This window comes from Schistocerca piceifrons, chromosome 3, assembly GCF_021461385.2.
Source record: "Schistocerca piceifrons isolate TAMUIC-IGC-003096 chromosome 3, iqSchPice1.1, whole genome shotgun sequence".
NCBI classification, from domain to species: domain Eukaryota; kingdom Metazoa; phylum Arthropoda; class Insecta; order Orthoptera; family Acrididae; genus Schistocerca; species Schistocerca piceifrons.
Window position 1 is genome coordinate 712319442 of NC_060140.1, and position 14533 is coordinate 712333974.

The window sequence follows — 14533 nt, forward strand, 5'->3', positions numbered from 1 at the left end:
GTTTAGTGTATTCATCTCTTGGTCTCCCTCTACGATTTTTACCCTCCACGCTGCCCTCCAATACTTAATTGGAGATCCCTTGATGCCTCAGAATATGCCCTACCAACCGATCCCTTCCTCTAGTCAAGTTGTGCCACAAATTTCTCTTTTCTCCAATTCTATTCTATACCACCACATTAGTTATGTGCACTACCCACCATATCTTCAGCATTCTTCTGTAGCACCACATTTCTAAAGCTTCTATTCTCTTCTTGTCTAAACTACTTATCGTCTACGTTTCACTTCCATATATGGCTACACTCCATACAAATACTTTCAGAAACGACTTCCTGACACTTAAATCTATACTCGACGTTAACAAATTTCTCTGCTTCAGAAACGCTTTCCTTGCCATACCCAGTCTACATTTTATATCCTCTCTACTTCGACCATCATCAGTTATTTTGCTCCCCAAATAGCAAAACTCATTTACTACTTTAAGCATCTCATTTCCTAATATAATTCCCGCAGCATTATCCGATTTAATTCGACTACTTTCCATTATCTTGGTTTTGCTTTTGTTGGTGTTCATCTTATGTCGTCCTTTCAAGATACTGTCCATTCCGGTCAGCTGCTCTTCCAGGTCCTTTTCTGTCTCTGACAGAATTACAATGTCATCGGCAAACCTCAAAGTTTTTATTTCTTCTCCATGGATGTTAATTCCTACTCCAAATTTTTCTTTTGTTTCCTTTACTGCCTGCTCAATATACAGGTTGAATAACATCAGGGAGAGGCTACAATCCTGTCTCATTCCTTTTCCAACCAATGCTTCCCTTTCATCCCCTCGACTCTTATAACTGCCATCTAGTTTCTGTACAAATTGTAAATAGCCTTTCGCTCCCTGTGTTTTACCCTTGCCACCTTTAGAATTTGAAAGAGAGTATTCCAGTCAACATTATCAAAAGCTTCTCTAGGTCTAAAAATGCTAGAAACGTAGGTCTGCCTTTCCTTAGTCTATTTTCTAAGATAAGTCGTAGGGTTAGTATTGCCTCACGTGTTCCAACATTTCTACGGAATCCAAACTGATCTTCCCCGAGGTCGGATTCTACCAGTTTTTCCATTCGTGTGTAAAGAATTCGTGTTAGTATTTTGTAGCCGTGGCTTATTAAACTGACAGTTCGGTAATTTTCAAATCTGTCAACATCTGCTTTCTTTGGGATTGGAATTATTATATTCTGCTTGAAATCTGAGGGTATTTCGCCTGTCTCATACATCTTGCTCACTAGATGGTAGAGTTTTGTTAGGCCTGGCTGTCAGTAGTTAATATGTATCCTTTTTAATTCAAAAAAGACAAATTGAAATTTCATTTGCATTTCCGATGTTTGTTCTAGACACAATACCAATATATGTTACTTCTCAAAGAATTTATACTCTGGATTACATGTGAATACCGCAAGATATATGAGATTTCTATAGCATATCCCATAAATAAGGGAACAAACCTAACTATCTGCTCTTTATTGGCATGGAGCGAGTGAAATATTCGCCAGACGTTCTGAGCACCATTACTAAGATATACAACGTAACTGACTTCAAACAGAATTTCATCCATCATTTACATGACTTGCGAGTACTGTCGCCAATAATACTAAAATACAAGATTTGTAGGTATGACGAAGTGTCTAAATAATCGAATATTCTCTTCTAACCTAACTACCACCACCTTCTCTCATACTTTTGTATTCAAGTGCACATAATGTATTTTTGGCACATTGGAAATGCCATGTGGCTTGGGCCTCCCGTCGGGTAAACCGTTCACCTGGTGCCAGTCTTTCGAGTTGACGCCACTTCGGCGACTTGAGTGTCGATGGGGATGAAATGATGATGATAAGGGCAACACAACACCCAGGACCTGAGCAGAGAAAATCTCCTACCCGGCCGGGAATCGAGCCCGGGCCGTTAGGTATGACATTCCGTCGTACTGACCAATCAGCTACCAAGTGCGGACTTTGGCACATTAGAATTATCATACCACCACAAATTTTCACTCTGCCGCGGAGTGCGCCCTGATTTGAAGCTTCTTGACAGATTAAAACTGTATTCTGAACCGAGATCTGAACCTGTGACCTTAATCTTTCGCAAGCTGTGATATCCTCACAGATTTACTTTCTCCAGAATCTCTTCTCCTACCTTCCAAAGGTTTGCACTGGCTTCACGCAAAATTTCACGACCGTCTGCAGCCGCATTCCACGCGCTGCTGGCGACAAGCAGCCGCAAGACGAACCATATCACGAATTTCATCAATAAGGTAACGTTTCTCGTGGGGCTCAGATCATTTCTAGGCACTACTTCAAAAATAAGTAATTTGGTAATGCTTTTGTTACACACGTTGGTTCAGTTTCCGTTTCCATAATGACGCGAAGCTAAAGTCATACCATCAACACTACCATGAACGTGTAATGGGAGCTATGCGTCACTTCACCCTTCAGCTGACGATAAGTAGTTGTTTTCAATACCATGTATGCAAGGCATAGGTGTAGGTCCTGATTGTATTTTTCTTTCCAAGTCATACATTTTGCCTTGGATTTGTGAAGTGTTATGGTCACACTTCTTTTCGCAAGTAACAATCTATTTGGTTAGTTCTCTCCTTGATTCTGTTACAGATCGTTTAATCTGTGCAAATTCCGCGTTACATTCTGTTTGTATTTCGGATTTAATACCGAATACCTTTTCATCCACTTTGGTACAGACTAAGGGTTCTATTTGACCTTGAATTTTAATTACTTCAGTGTCAAATCTCTCATTAATGTCATCAATCTGTCCTTGTATGTTGGCAATATTGCCGTTGATGGCAGTAATTTCGCTTTTAAGGTTTTTAATTTCATTACTCATAATCTCTACTTTTACATCAACCTTCTCGATTTGTTCATTAAGATTGTTGCTTTGCGCTTGCGTTTGTTGATTGATATCATTACCCTGTGCTGCGATTTTTGCCTTAATATTGTCATTTTGTGCAGACAGTATTCTAAGCCAGTCAGTCAGGTCTAGTGTCTTTCCACTTTTAGATTCTACCGCATTTTCGTGTTCACATCCTACACCCCTTTCTGTTTTTGGTGATACAAACATATCCCTCGATTCATTAGCATAGCCACTGTTTTCGACAACATCGCCTATTTTGTCTTGTTTAGTACGCGCGACATTCATTGCTGCAATCTGTTTATTGACGTCCGCATGATATCGTACGTAATTTAATTCGCGCGTAGTGCCATCTGTTGCTGTGCTGCCTGAGCTGCTCTCGGTTGCATTTCTAGTGTCCTGTCCATTTTAGTTACTGTTAAATACTGATAACTTTTATTCTCAGTTTAAGCAGAACTTTCACTACCAGTTCTGTCAAGTAAGTTACAGGTTCGTGCCGCTGGACGTTTTCTGTTCACTCTATGTTTGTAAAATACTAACTACTTGTAATTTTTTTCCGTCTGTAGGTGCAAATTGAACAACGTCCTGTCACACGGCAACACTTCCGTCCACTACTGCTATACCATAACCTCAAAGCTGGAGGCAGTTTGTAAAATAGAACTATTTTATTAATTATGGTATAAAGCAACAGAGCAGTGTTACCTTCTGAGAGGAATTTTGTTATGTTGACCGTGTTGTACCTAACGGAGGTGCCTTATCGGAAATAAGTCAGAATTACTTAATATTCGAACAGTGACAAACAATATTTTGCCTGTCTACACTGTTTAAAGAATAAAGAAAACGGTCGCCAGCCTAATTAGGCAAGAGAATGATTAACATTCTTGTTTAAGAAAATAGGTATGAGTAACTTCAATGGACAAACACAACCTATATTTAGCCACACGCAAGTGAAATGAACTCTGACACCTTCATATGTTCACGGTTAAGATTCGAAGCTAACAGAGCAGGACAGACTATTTGCATAAATATAACAGATAACGGAACACACTATTACTTTCAGGGCTTATTCAAATCGAATAAGTTTTATAACATTACTATTAATATTCACTTCAGAATCATAAATTGGACATAGGTTAAGCATTATTTTCCAAACACTTTCCTAGTTGACATAAAATTATAAATGTAGTTCACTGCAAAATTATGAACTGGTCACAGGTTAAGTCTCTCTCAGTTAAATACTTTACTAATTAAAATGAAAGTTAATTTGAATTCACTAACAGGTTACTTCTCACTATCTTTTGAATACAGAAATTATTGATTTCATAAATAGTGGTCTTTCTACTTAATTGTTATTTATCATGAGCATAAAGGATAACCTGTGGATCCTATTACACTATTAATATGCACTTTCATTACCCAAAAGAAACAAGTACTTAGCAAGCATGAGTATATAACTTTCCACTATTGCAGTTTTCCACTTTTACTACAGTGAGACACAATGTTGACAAATTTGCAAGAAACTGACTCACCTTTTAGAATTTACTACAGGCAGTACTATGATCATTAACTAAGCAAAACTTTATAAGCCTCAGTTTTAAGAACTTTTAACTTTAAAATAAACAGAAAATTGTCTTTATTACCACAGTTTTCTACTTTCAAGAAAAAGATTAAATAGGTGACTCTGAAACTCCACAAAACTTTAAATTGGACTGTTTCCATCACTGGGAGGCTTTCACAAAGCTACATTTACTACCTCCCACAATTTCACTAAATCCACAGTAAATCTGAATACTCCCTTCTTGCCAAAGATCAAACAACATTACTGAATTAACTATTTGGCTTTGAGGCTTTCATTTTTTCCACAAACTAGGACACTCGGTAATCATAGTTCAAATGGAGAGGAACCTGAGAGGTGTTGTGATAGGGAAAAAATCAAGGTAGGTACATGAATTCAGTTATAAGTTATCTTATATTTGTGCACATTAAACCATCCAATGAGCTGTTCCTTCACTGTACATTACTATAGTGCTCTATTACAGTGATTGCGCAATGTGGTGGCGATTGCATGTTGATAGGTGGAATTGCAGGTAGAATTGCTGGACTCTGTCATTTCTTGGTGGCGATGATAGATACCAATTCTAGAATAGTTCCCGCTATTTATCCATCCATCCGAGGCATTGGAAAGCGGCAGGAAAAGCCTCTCTCGGAACCAGCACAATATACAACTTTTACATGGGCAGTGCACAGTTTGTTAGCTCGTCCCTGACTGACTCTAGGTTCTACCTTTTCGACCTAGGCAACCACAATTTGTGCGCGCTACACAGTTCCATTCTCGAGGGGAACCACACTACCTTTTCCATACAGAATAACTAAGAATCCTAAGTGAAGGTCAGCAGTTTACATAACAGCAAACAATCATTTTAAACAAAACATATCATTTGCACATATAGGTAGTTCTAAACAAAATTATTTAAATAAATTTATTTAATTTTAAAGATAACCAAATAGATTATATGAGGAAGACAAAACATATAATTTACTCATAGATTACACTTCCTACACTCCAAAAGCCTTCAAATTTATACCAGAGAAAAGAATAAACACTCTCATGGTATGGGTTCAATCCAACAACATTTACAGAAACTCAGTGATGTAATATTAAATAAAACAAAAAGGCAAAATAAATCAGTAGAGCAGTAGAGCTATGGTGTTACACATTCTTTCAGCCGGAAAGGTTATGGTGCCTGTCTTTGGGATTCGCAAGGGATTATCCTCATCGACTATCTGGAAAAGGGTGAAACTATTACGTGTACATATTATTCATCATTACTGGACCGTTTCAAAACCGAGCTGCAAGAAAAACGCCGGCGATTGGAACAGCAGAAAAGTCCTTTTCCATCAAGACAATGCATCAGCACACATCTCAGCAGTCGTGGTCGCAAAATTAATGGAAATAGGATTCCAACTCGTTTCACATCCCCCCCCCCCCCCTATTCTCCAGACTTGGCTCCGCTGGACTACTATTTGTGCCCCAATTTGAGGAAATGGCTGGCGGGACAAAGATTTCATTCAAACAAGGAGGTGATTGCTGCAACTAATAGCTGTTTTGCAGACTTGGGCAATTCCTGTTATTCGGAAGGCATCAACAAATTAGAACAGCGTTGGACGAAGTGTATAAATCTAAAAGGAGACTATGTCGAAAAATAAAAAAGGTTTACCCCACACACGTAATTAGTTTTCATTTTTGCACCGACTTTTCAAACCCCCCTCGTACTAAATGAACCTGTAACGAAACGTGCTGCTCTTCTTTCAATTTCCTCTATTACCTCTCTCAATACTATCTGGATGGATTGGATTGGATTGTTTGGGGGAAGAGACCAAACAGCGAGGTTCAAATGGTTCAAATGGCTCTGAGCACTACGGGACTTAACATCTGTGGTTATCAGTCCCCTAGAACTTAGAACTACTTAAACCTAACTAACCTAAGGACAGCACTAACATCCATGCCCGAGGCAGGATTCGAACCTGCGACCGTAACAGTCGCGCGGTTCCGGACTGCGCGCCTAGAACCGCTAGACCACCGCGGCCGGCGCAAACAGCGAGGTCATCGGTCTCATTGGATTAAGGAAGGACGGGGAAGGAAGTCGGCCGTGCCCTTTCAAAGGAACCATCCCGGCATTTGCCTGGAGCGATTTAGGGAAATCACGGAAAACCTAAATCAGGAAGGCCAGTCGCGGGATTGAACCGTCGTCCTCCCGAATGCGAGTCCAGTGTCCTAACCACTGCGCCACCTCGCTGGGTAATCCTATCTGCTTTAGATCCCAGACTGACGAATAATATTCGAGTATTGATCGAAAGAGTGTTTTGTAAGGTACTTTCGATAGTGACGGATTTCAGTCCCTGAGGATTCTTCCAGTGAATCTCAGTCTGGCATCTGGCTTACCCGAGATTAATTGTATGTGGTCGTTCCACTTCAAATCACGTCATGCCCATACTCTCACATTTTTATGGGAGTATCTGCTTCCAGCGAGATTTCTGGTATAGTGTAACCATACAAGAAAAAAAAGATCGTTTTGTTTGTGTATTAGCAATACTTAAAATTTGTTTCCGTTGAGAGTCAACAACCACCCCCTACAACAAGTGTCGGTCTTCTGCAGGTCTTTCTGCATTTCGCTATAGTTTTCTAGCATTACTACTTCTCTGTGCACTACGTGCGCCCGTATTTTGTTTATTAGAGGACAGTGCGAAACTTTGGTGAACGCCTTACGGAAGCTAAGAAACACTCCATCTCCCTGGAAGCCTGTATCAACTGTTTTCTGGGTTTCGTGGACGAAAAGATCAACCTGGGTTACATACGATCATTGTTTTGGGAACCCATGTTGATTCGTACGGAGATTTTCGGTCTCCAGAAATGCCACAATATGTGAGCATACAAGATGTATGAGACAAACGAAATACCTTCAGAACTGAAGAAAAATATAATAATTCCAATCCCAAAAAAGGCAGGTGTTGACAGGTGAGAAAATTACCGAACTATCAGTCAAATAAGTCATGGTTGCAAAATACTAACACGAAATCCTTACAAACGAATGGAAAAACTGGTAGAAGCCGTCCTCGGGGAATATCAGTTTGGCTTCTGGAACACGCGACGCAGTGCTGACCCTACGACTTATCTTAGATGATAGGTTAAGGAAACGCAAATCTACGTTTCTAGCGTTTGTAGACTTAGAGAAAGCTTTTGACAATGTGGACTGGAATACTCTTTTTCAAATTCTGAAGGTGACAGGGAGAGAAAGGCTGTTTACAATTTGTACAGAAACTAGATGGCAGAGCATGAAAGGGCAGTAGTGATTGAGAAGGGAGTGAGAGCCTATCCCCGATGTTATTCAATCTGTACGTTGAGCAAGTAGTGAAGGAAGTTAAAGAAAAATTTGGAGTAGGAATTAAAATCCATGGATAAGAAATAAAATCTTTGAAATTTCCCGACGACATTGAAATTCTGTCAAAGACTGCACAGATTCTGGAAGAGCAGCTGAATGGAATGGAGAGTGTCTTGAAATGAGGACATAAGATGAACATCAACAAAACCAAAACGAGAGTAATGGAATGCAGTCGATTTAAATCAGGTGATGCTGAGGGAATTGGATTAGAAAATGAGACACTTAAATTAGTACATGAGTTTTGCTATTTGGCGAGCAAAATATCTGACGATGGTCGAAGAAGAGACGATATGAAATGCAAACTGGCTATGGCAAGGAAAACGTTTTTGAAGAAGAGAAATCGGTTAATATCGAGTATAGATTTAAGTGTCCGGAAGTCTTTTCTGAAAGTATTTGTATGGAGTGTAACCATGTATGGAAGTGAAACATTGACAATAAACAATGTAGACAAGAAGAGAATAGAAGCTTTAGAAATGTGGTGCTACAGAAGAATGATGTTGGTTAGATGGGTAGATTACGTAACTAATGAGGAGGGACGGAAAAGAATTGGGGACAGGAGGATTTTGTGGCACAGCTTGCGTAGAAGAAGGGATCGGTTGGTAGGACACGTTCTGAGACATCAAGGGATCACCAATTTAGTACTGAAGGGAAGCGTGAGGGGAAAAAAGCGTAGAGCGAGACCAAGTGATCACTACACTAAGCAGATTCAGAAGAATATAGGTTGCAGTAGTTATTCGGAGATGAATAAGCTTGCACAGGTAGAGTAGCATAGAGAACTGCATCAAACCAGCCTCTGGACTGAAAATCACAACAACAGAAAAGATGTTCAAAAATCCTGCAACATACCGACGTCAGAGTGTGTGAGTCTGCTGGATGACCCTTTTTGAAAATCGGAGTAACCTGTGCTTTTTTCCAAAGAAAACTTCGCTCTTGCATGGACCTAAGGTACACTGTTATTAGAAAAGAGGAGAGCCGCTTCACATGCTCTTCGTAGAACTGAACCGGTATCCCGTCAGGTCGAGTGACATTTATTCTGTTCAGCGACTACAGTTGTTTGGTCTCTTATTTCGATATCCTTTATTCCGTCGTTCGAGTGACGTTTCCACGGAGAAACTAAAATGTGACATTTCTCTGTAAAATAGTTATGGAAAAAGGCATTTAGTATTTCGGCCTTCTCTCTGTCGCCCTATTTTTCTATACGATATGGTCACTGAGTGTCTGGACGGATGATTATCGTAGTCGCCGTCAGTTACGAGAGACAGCCAAATGAAGACGAGGTAAATGAAAAAAGAAGTGAGTAATCTCTTTAGTACTTCAAACGTTAATAGCCTCGGCTGTTAATAATTTATCTCACTGCGAGACAAGAAGGTTAAATCTTTTATGGAAAAATGTTTGCGACTGGCTACGGTGCCATAATTGTATCCATGCGCGCATCTGTTCGTCCGAAGGAAAGCGACTGCCACGAATGTCTTTCGTCAAGGCTCCAAAAATTTGGATATTTCATAGGGAGAAATCAGGACACAATGGAGGGTGTGTAAGAGCTTCCCAGCGCTACTTTTGCAACTTATTCGAAACAACTTATGCAACATGTGAGTCCGCCCAGGCCTTTTTGATGTGACGAAAGCTTATATCGATCTCTAGGTGACAGCATCACCGCGTTATCTGTGGTATTGATTCCGGCATAAATAATTAAGTGTAAGACACGACACATCGTAGAAGTATTGATACAGGTATATTTACATGTTGTAGTTCATATGTCAAATATGTGTCACTGTTGGTACGGGTGATCTGACGACGATATGCATGACGTCGTTCTTCGATGTGTTTGTGCTCAGGCTGCCGCTTGATATAAATACTGTTTATGATCACACAATTAATACAGCGCTAAAATCAGTATAACTGTTGTACCTACAGCCGCAGCTGGACATTCAGAAATCGTCTGCTGGAAACAGTGCTATGAACGAGGTCGCCCGTAGCCACGTCTCCTCTAGCACTTCATCACAGGCTAATCTGTCTCCGGTGATGTAAAAAACCTCGCAGATGGAGAAATGAATGCTTCTAAGATATGCTTAATGATGACATCAGATTTCACCTTGCAGTAGGTGAAGGTCGTTAGCGAGTTTGGCGTTAGGCACGGAGGAGGTGAGTACTGGAGTTCATTAGGCAGCGATGTTTAAGGGCACGTTTGTGTTTACTGTGATGAGGAGCCATACCTTACAGTAACCGTGCCCTCGCGGTACTTTCTGAAGAAACACTCAGTAATATAGGAAACATCCATAACATCATGCAGTCTTCCTCACAATGTTATGGAGAAGCACTCTCGCGAAATTCGTAACTCTGGTAGAAACGTCTGCTGTTCGAGGGTTCATAACAAGGCTGATATGCGAGATGTTGACTGCAGCCTCGGATATATGCGTATATCTAGGTTAGGCCCCGCACGCAACAACCAATACGCAACAAGAGGAGTGTGGCAGAAAATATAATTATTCAACTGTTCGTACACGACGCCCAGAGCGACAAAAGTATAAACACTCCAATTAATCAAGCGATTACATACATTCACATTTATTAAACAAACCTTACTTGCACTTTAAACTTAGCATTAGAACTTTAACGCGTTTAACACATTGGTGGTAATAACACGTAAGTCTTGTACAAAGTCTACGCACAAAAAGATATCAAAGCTGCCGCTGCAATATAAACGAGATTTAGATTTGCCGGCAAAACGGTTTCCAAAAATGCTGGCAGATACCTACGCAGCACTCCATTTATCTTTCATTTGGATGTCATGACGCCCACCTCAGAAGTCATTCACAAGATTTACTCGACTGGGGCCCGAATTGTCGTCCATGAAGACGAATTCCTCGCCGATATGCTGCCGACATGGTTGCACTATCGGAGTATGGCATTCACGTATCGCACAGCCGTTACGGCGCCCTCCATGACCACCAGCGGCGTACGTCTGCCCCACATAATGCTACCCCAAATCAACAGGAAACCTCCACCCTGCTGCACTCGCTGGACAGTGTGTCTCAGGCGTTCAGCCTGGCTCAGTAGCCTCCAAACACATGTCCGACGATTGCCTGGTTCAAGGCATATGCGACACCTATTGGTGAAGAGAACGTAATGCCAATACTGAGCGGTCCATTCGGCATGTTTTGGGCCCATCTGTACCTCTCTGCATGGTGTCGTGGTTGCAAACATGAAACTCGCCATGGACGTCGGGAGTGAAGTTGCGCATCATGCAGCCTATTGCGCACAATTCGAGTCGTAACACGACGTCCTGTGGCTGCATGAAAACCATTATTCAACATGGTGTCGTTGCTGTCGGGGTTCCTCCGAGTCATAATCCGCAGGTAGCGTCATCCACTGCAGTAGTAGCCCTTGAGCGGCCTAAGCGAGGCATGTCATCGACAGTTCCTGTCTCTCAGTATCTCCTTCATGTCTGAACAACATCGCTTTTGTTGACTCCGAGACGCTTGGACGCTTGCCTTGTTGAGAGCCCTTCCTGCCACAAAGTAACAATGCGGACGCGATCGAACCGCGGTATTGACCGTCTAGGCATGGTTGAACTACAGGAAACACGAGCCGTGTACCTCCTGGTGTGGTTGGTGTGGAGGAATGACGAACTGATGGACTGTCGGACCCCCTGCGTCTAATAGGCGCTGCTCATTAGTGGTTGTTTACATCTTTGGGCGGGTTGAGTGACATCTCTGAACAGTCAAAGAGACTGTGTCTGTGATACAATATCCACAGTCAACGTCTATCATCAGGAGTTCTGGGAACCGGGGTGACGCAAAACTTTTTTTGATGTGTGTGTATGTAGACACACTCATTACTATACTATGATTTGCATAAGTTAAATGACTAAGAAAGTACAGGAAACATAAATTACACCACATCCTCATGGCCCTATCGTACCTTGTTTCATTTTCTTGTGAACAGCTTGACTTGGGAAAGGTTCATCCTCTTTTGCTGCCCAATGTTGAGTATCACACCAGTAAGAATATAGAGTTAAAAGCTTCAGAATCTCTATATGTACCACGGACGTGGGCAACAATTTGGAAATTGAAAAATTTGTGATAAGTGCTATGAGACTAAATGACTGAGGTCATCAGTCCCTAAGCTTACACACCAAGTAATCTAAATTAAACTAACTTACGCCAAGGACAACACACACACCCATGCCCTAGGGAGGACAGGATGCTCCAAGGGGGCAACAGCGCGAACCGTGACAAGGCGCCTCAGACCGGCAACAATTTGCTGGTGATTTTCTCGAGTACTTTACGAACAGCATCAAAATGTTTCATCCTGCCTGTCGCGGTGGCCTAGCGGTTATAGGTGCTTCAGTCCGGAACCGCGCGACTGCTACGGTCGCAGGTTCGAATCCTGCCTCGGGCATGGATGTGTGTGATGTCCTTATGTTAGTTAGGTTTAAGTAGTTCTAAGTTCTAGGGAACTGATGACCTCAGATGTTAAGTCCCATAATGCTAAGAGCCATTTGAACCATTTTTCATCATAACTAGATCACCCACGTTAAAATTATTCGGCTGCCGTCCTCTACTGTACCGTGTGGCCTCCTTGACATCAGCACTAAGAATGTTATTTTACCCGTTTCCAATTGCCAAACTGTTCCGCAAGAGTGACCTTCTCCGGTAACAAATCATTAATTGACTATAAATTTGTCAAGGGGGAATTTATCTTCAATCTGAAGAGCAATGCAACTGAGACTCTGTTGTGTGCCTCGTGTTTAGCCGTTTTGAAGATCATCACCCAAAAATGTATTTATCCTACTCATCATGACTATGGTAAGCAATGAGAGCAGCTTTAAGGTTCTTATTCACTCTGTCTGCCTCGGACGAATTGGGGACAGTGTTACAATATTGCATCCCCATACAATACATCATAAAAGCAATAGAAACAAAGATTGACACACAACAACCCGACATGGGCCCAGTGTGATATATGTTCCCAAGAATTTCTGCAGCTGACTATGTGGTAGCGACCCTCGTCGGAAAAAAAAAAGAAAAAAAGACATGTGAACCTGGAAAATGCGTCCACACAGTTTATACTTAAATGCTGTTGTAGTTCGTGGATCCGTGGCCAAGGGATAGCGTCTCTGATTAATCAAAACGTCGTCGGTCCCAGGTATGAACACCGCCACTGCTTAAATTTTGAATAAAAGTTATCAGCACTGGCGGCCAAAGACTTCCGGCGTAAGAAGTCACCCTGATTGTGCCAACGGTCGTGTGAAACAGGACGGAGGACCGGACCAAGGCTCAGGGCATTCTCTTGCCCTCGGGGTGGGAAAATGCCCCTAAAGGCGGAAGAATCACCAATTTTCAACGCCATGCGATGGATGAAGGCAATGGAAACCACTGTATTTAAGAAATATAATGTGTATCCACAGAACATGTGGCCTATAACTTAAAAAGCGTCACGATAATCTCTCCACTCGCAAAAGGTTTCGGAATAGTCCCCCATTCGGATATGCGGGAGAGGACTGCCAAGGAGGAGGTGGCCACGATAAAAAGATTAAGCAATCGACGAAAGGATAACGTTCTACGAGTCGCGGAGTAGAATTTAAAAAGTTTAAACGTGGTAGGGAAGCTTGAAAATTTGAAAAGGGAAATGCAAGGACCCAATCTAGATACAGTGAGGGTCAGATGAGTATATGGGAATACCAACAGAAGCGTATATCGGGAGCAAGATTTGTTATGAATAGTCAGATAGGACAGAAAGTCTGTCATTGTGAACAGTTCCGTGACAGGGTTCTTCTCATCAGAATCGGCGCTAACCTAAAATCAATAACGACAGTTCAGATATACTTGCTGACTTCGGAAGCTGGAGATGAAAAGATAGCAAAAATACACTCCTGGAAACGGAAAAAAGAACACATTGACACCGGTGTGTCAGACCCACCATACTTGCTCCGGACACTGCGAGAGGGCTGTACAAGCAATGATCACACGCACGGCACAGCGGACACACCAGGAACCGCGGTGTTGGCCGTCGAATGGCGCTAGCTGCGCAGCATTTGTGCACCGCCGCCGTCAGTGTCAGCCAGTTTGCCGTAGCATACGGAGCTCCATCGCAGTCTTTAACACTGGTAGCATGCCGCGACAGCGTGGACGTGAACCGTATGTGCAGTTGACGGACTTTGAGCGAGGGCGTATAGTGGGCATGCGGGAGGCCGGGTGGACGTACCGCCGAATTGCTCAACACGTGGGGCGTGAGGTCTCCACAGTACATCGATGTTGTCGCCAGTGGTCGGCGGAAGGTGCACGTGCCCGTCGACCTGGGACCGGACCGCAGCGACGCACGGATGCACGCCAAGACCGTAGGATCCTACGCAGTGCCGTAGGGGACCGCACCGCCACTTCCCAGCAAATTAGGGACACTGTTGCTCTTGGGGTATCGGCGAGGACCATTCGCAACCGTCTCCATGAAGCTGGGCTACGGTCCCGCACACCGTTAGGCCGTCTTCCGCTCACGCCCCAACATCGTTCAGCCCGCCTCCAGTGGTGTCGCGACAGGCGTGAATGGAGGGACGAATGGAGACGTGTCGTCTTCAGCGATGAGAGTCGCTTCTGCCTTGGTGCCAATGATGGTCGTATGCGTGTTTGGCGCCGTGCAGGTGAGCGCCACAATCAGGACTGCATACGACCGAGGCACACAGGGCCAACACCCGGCATCAT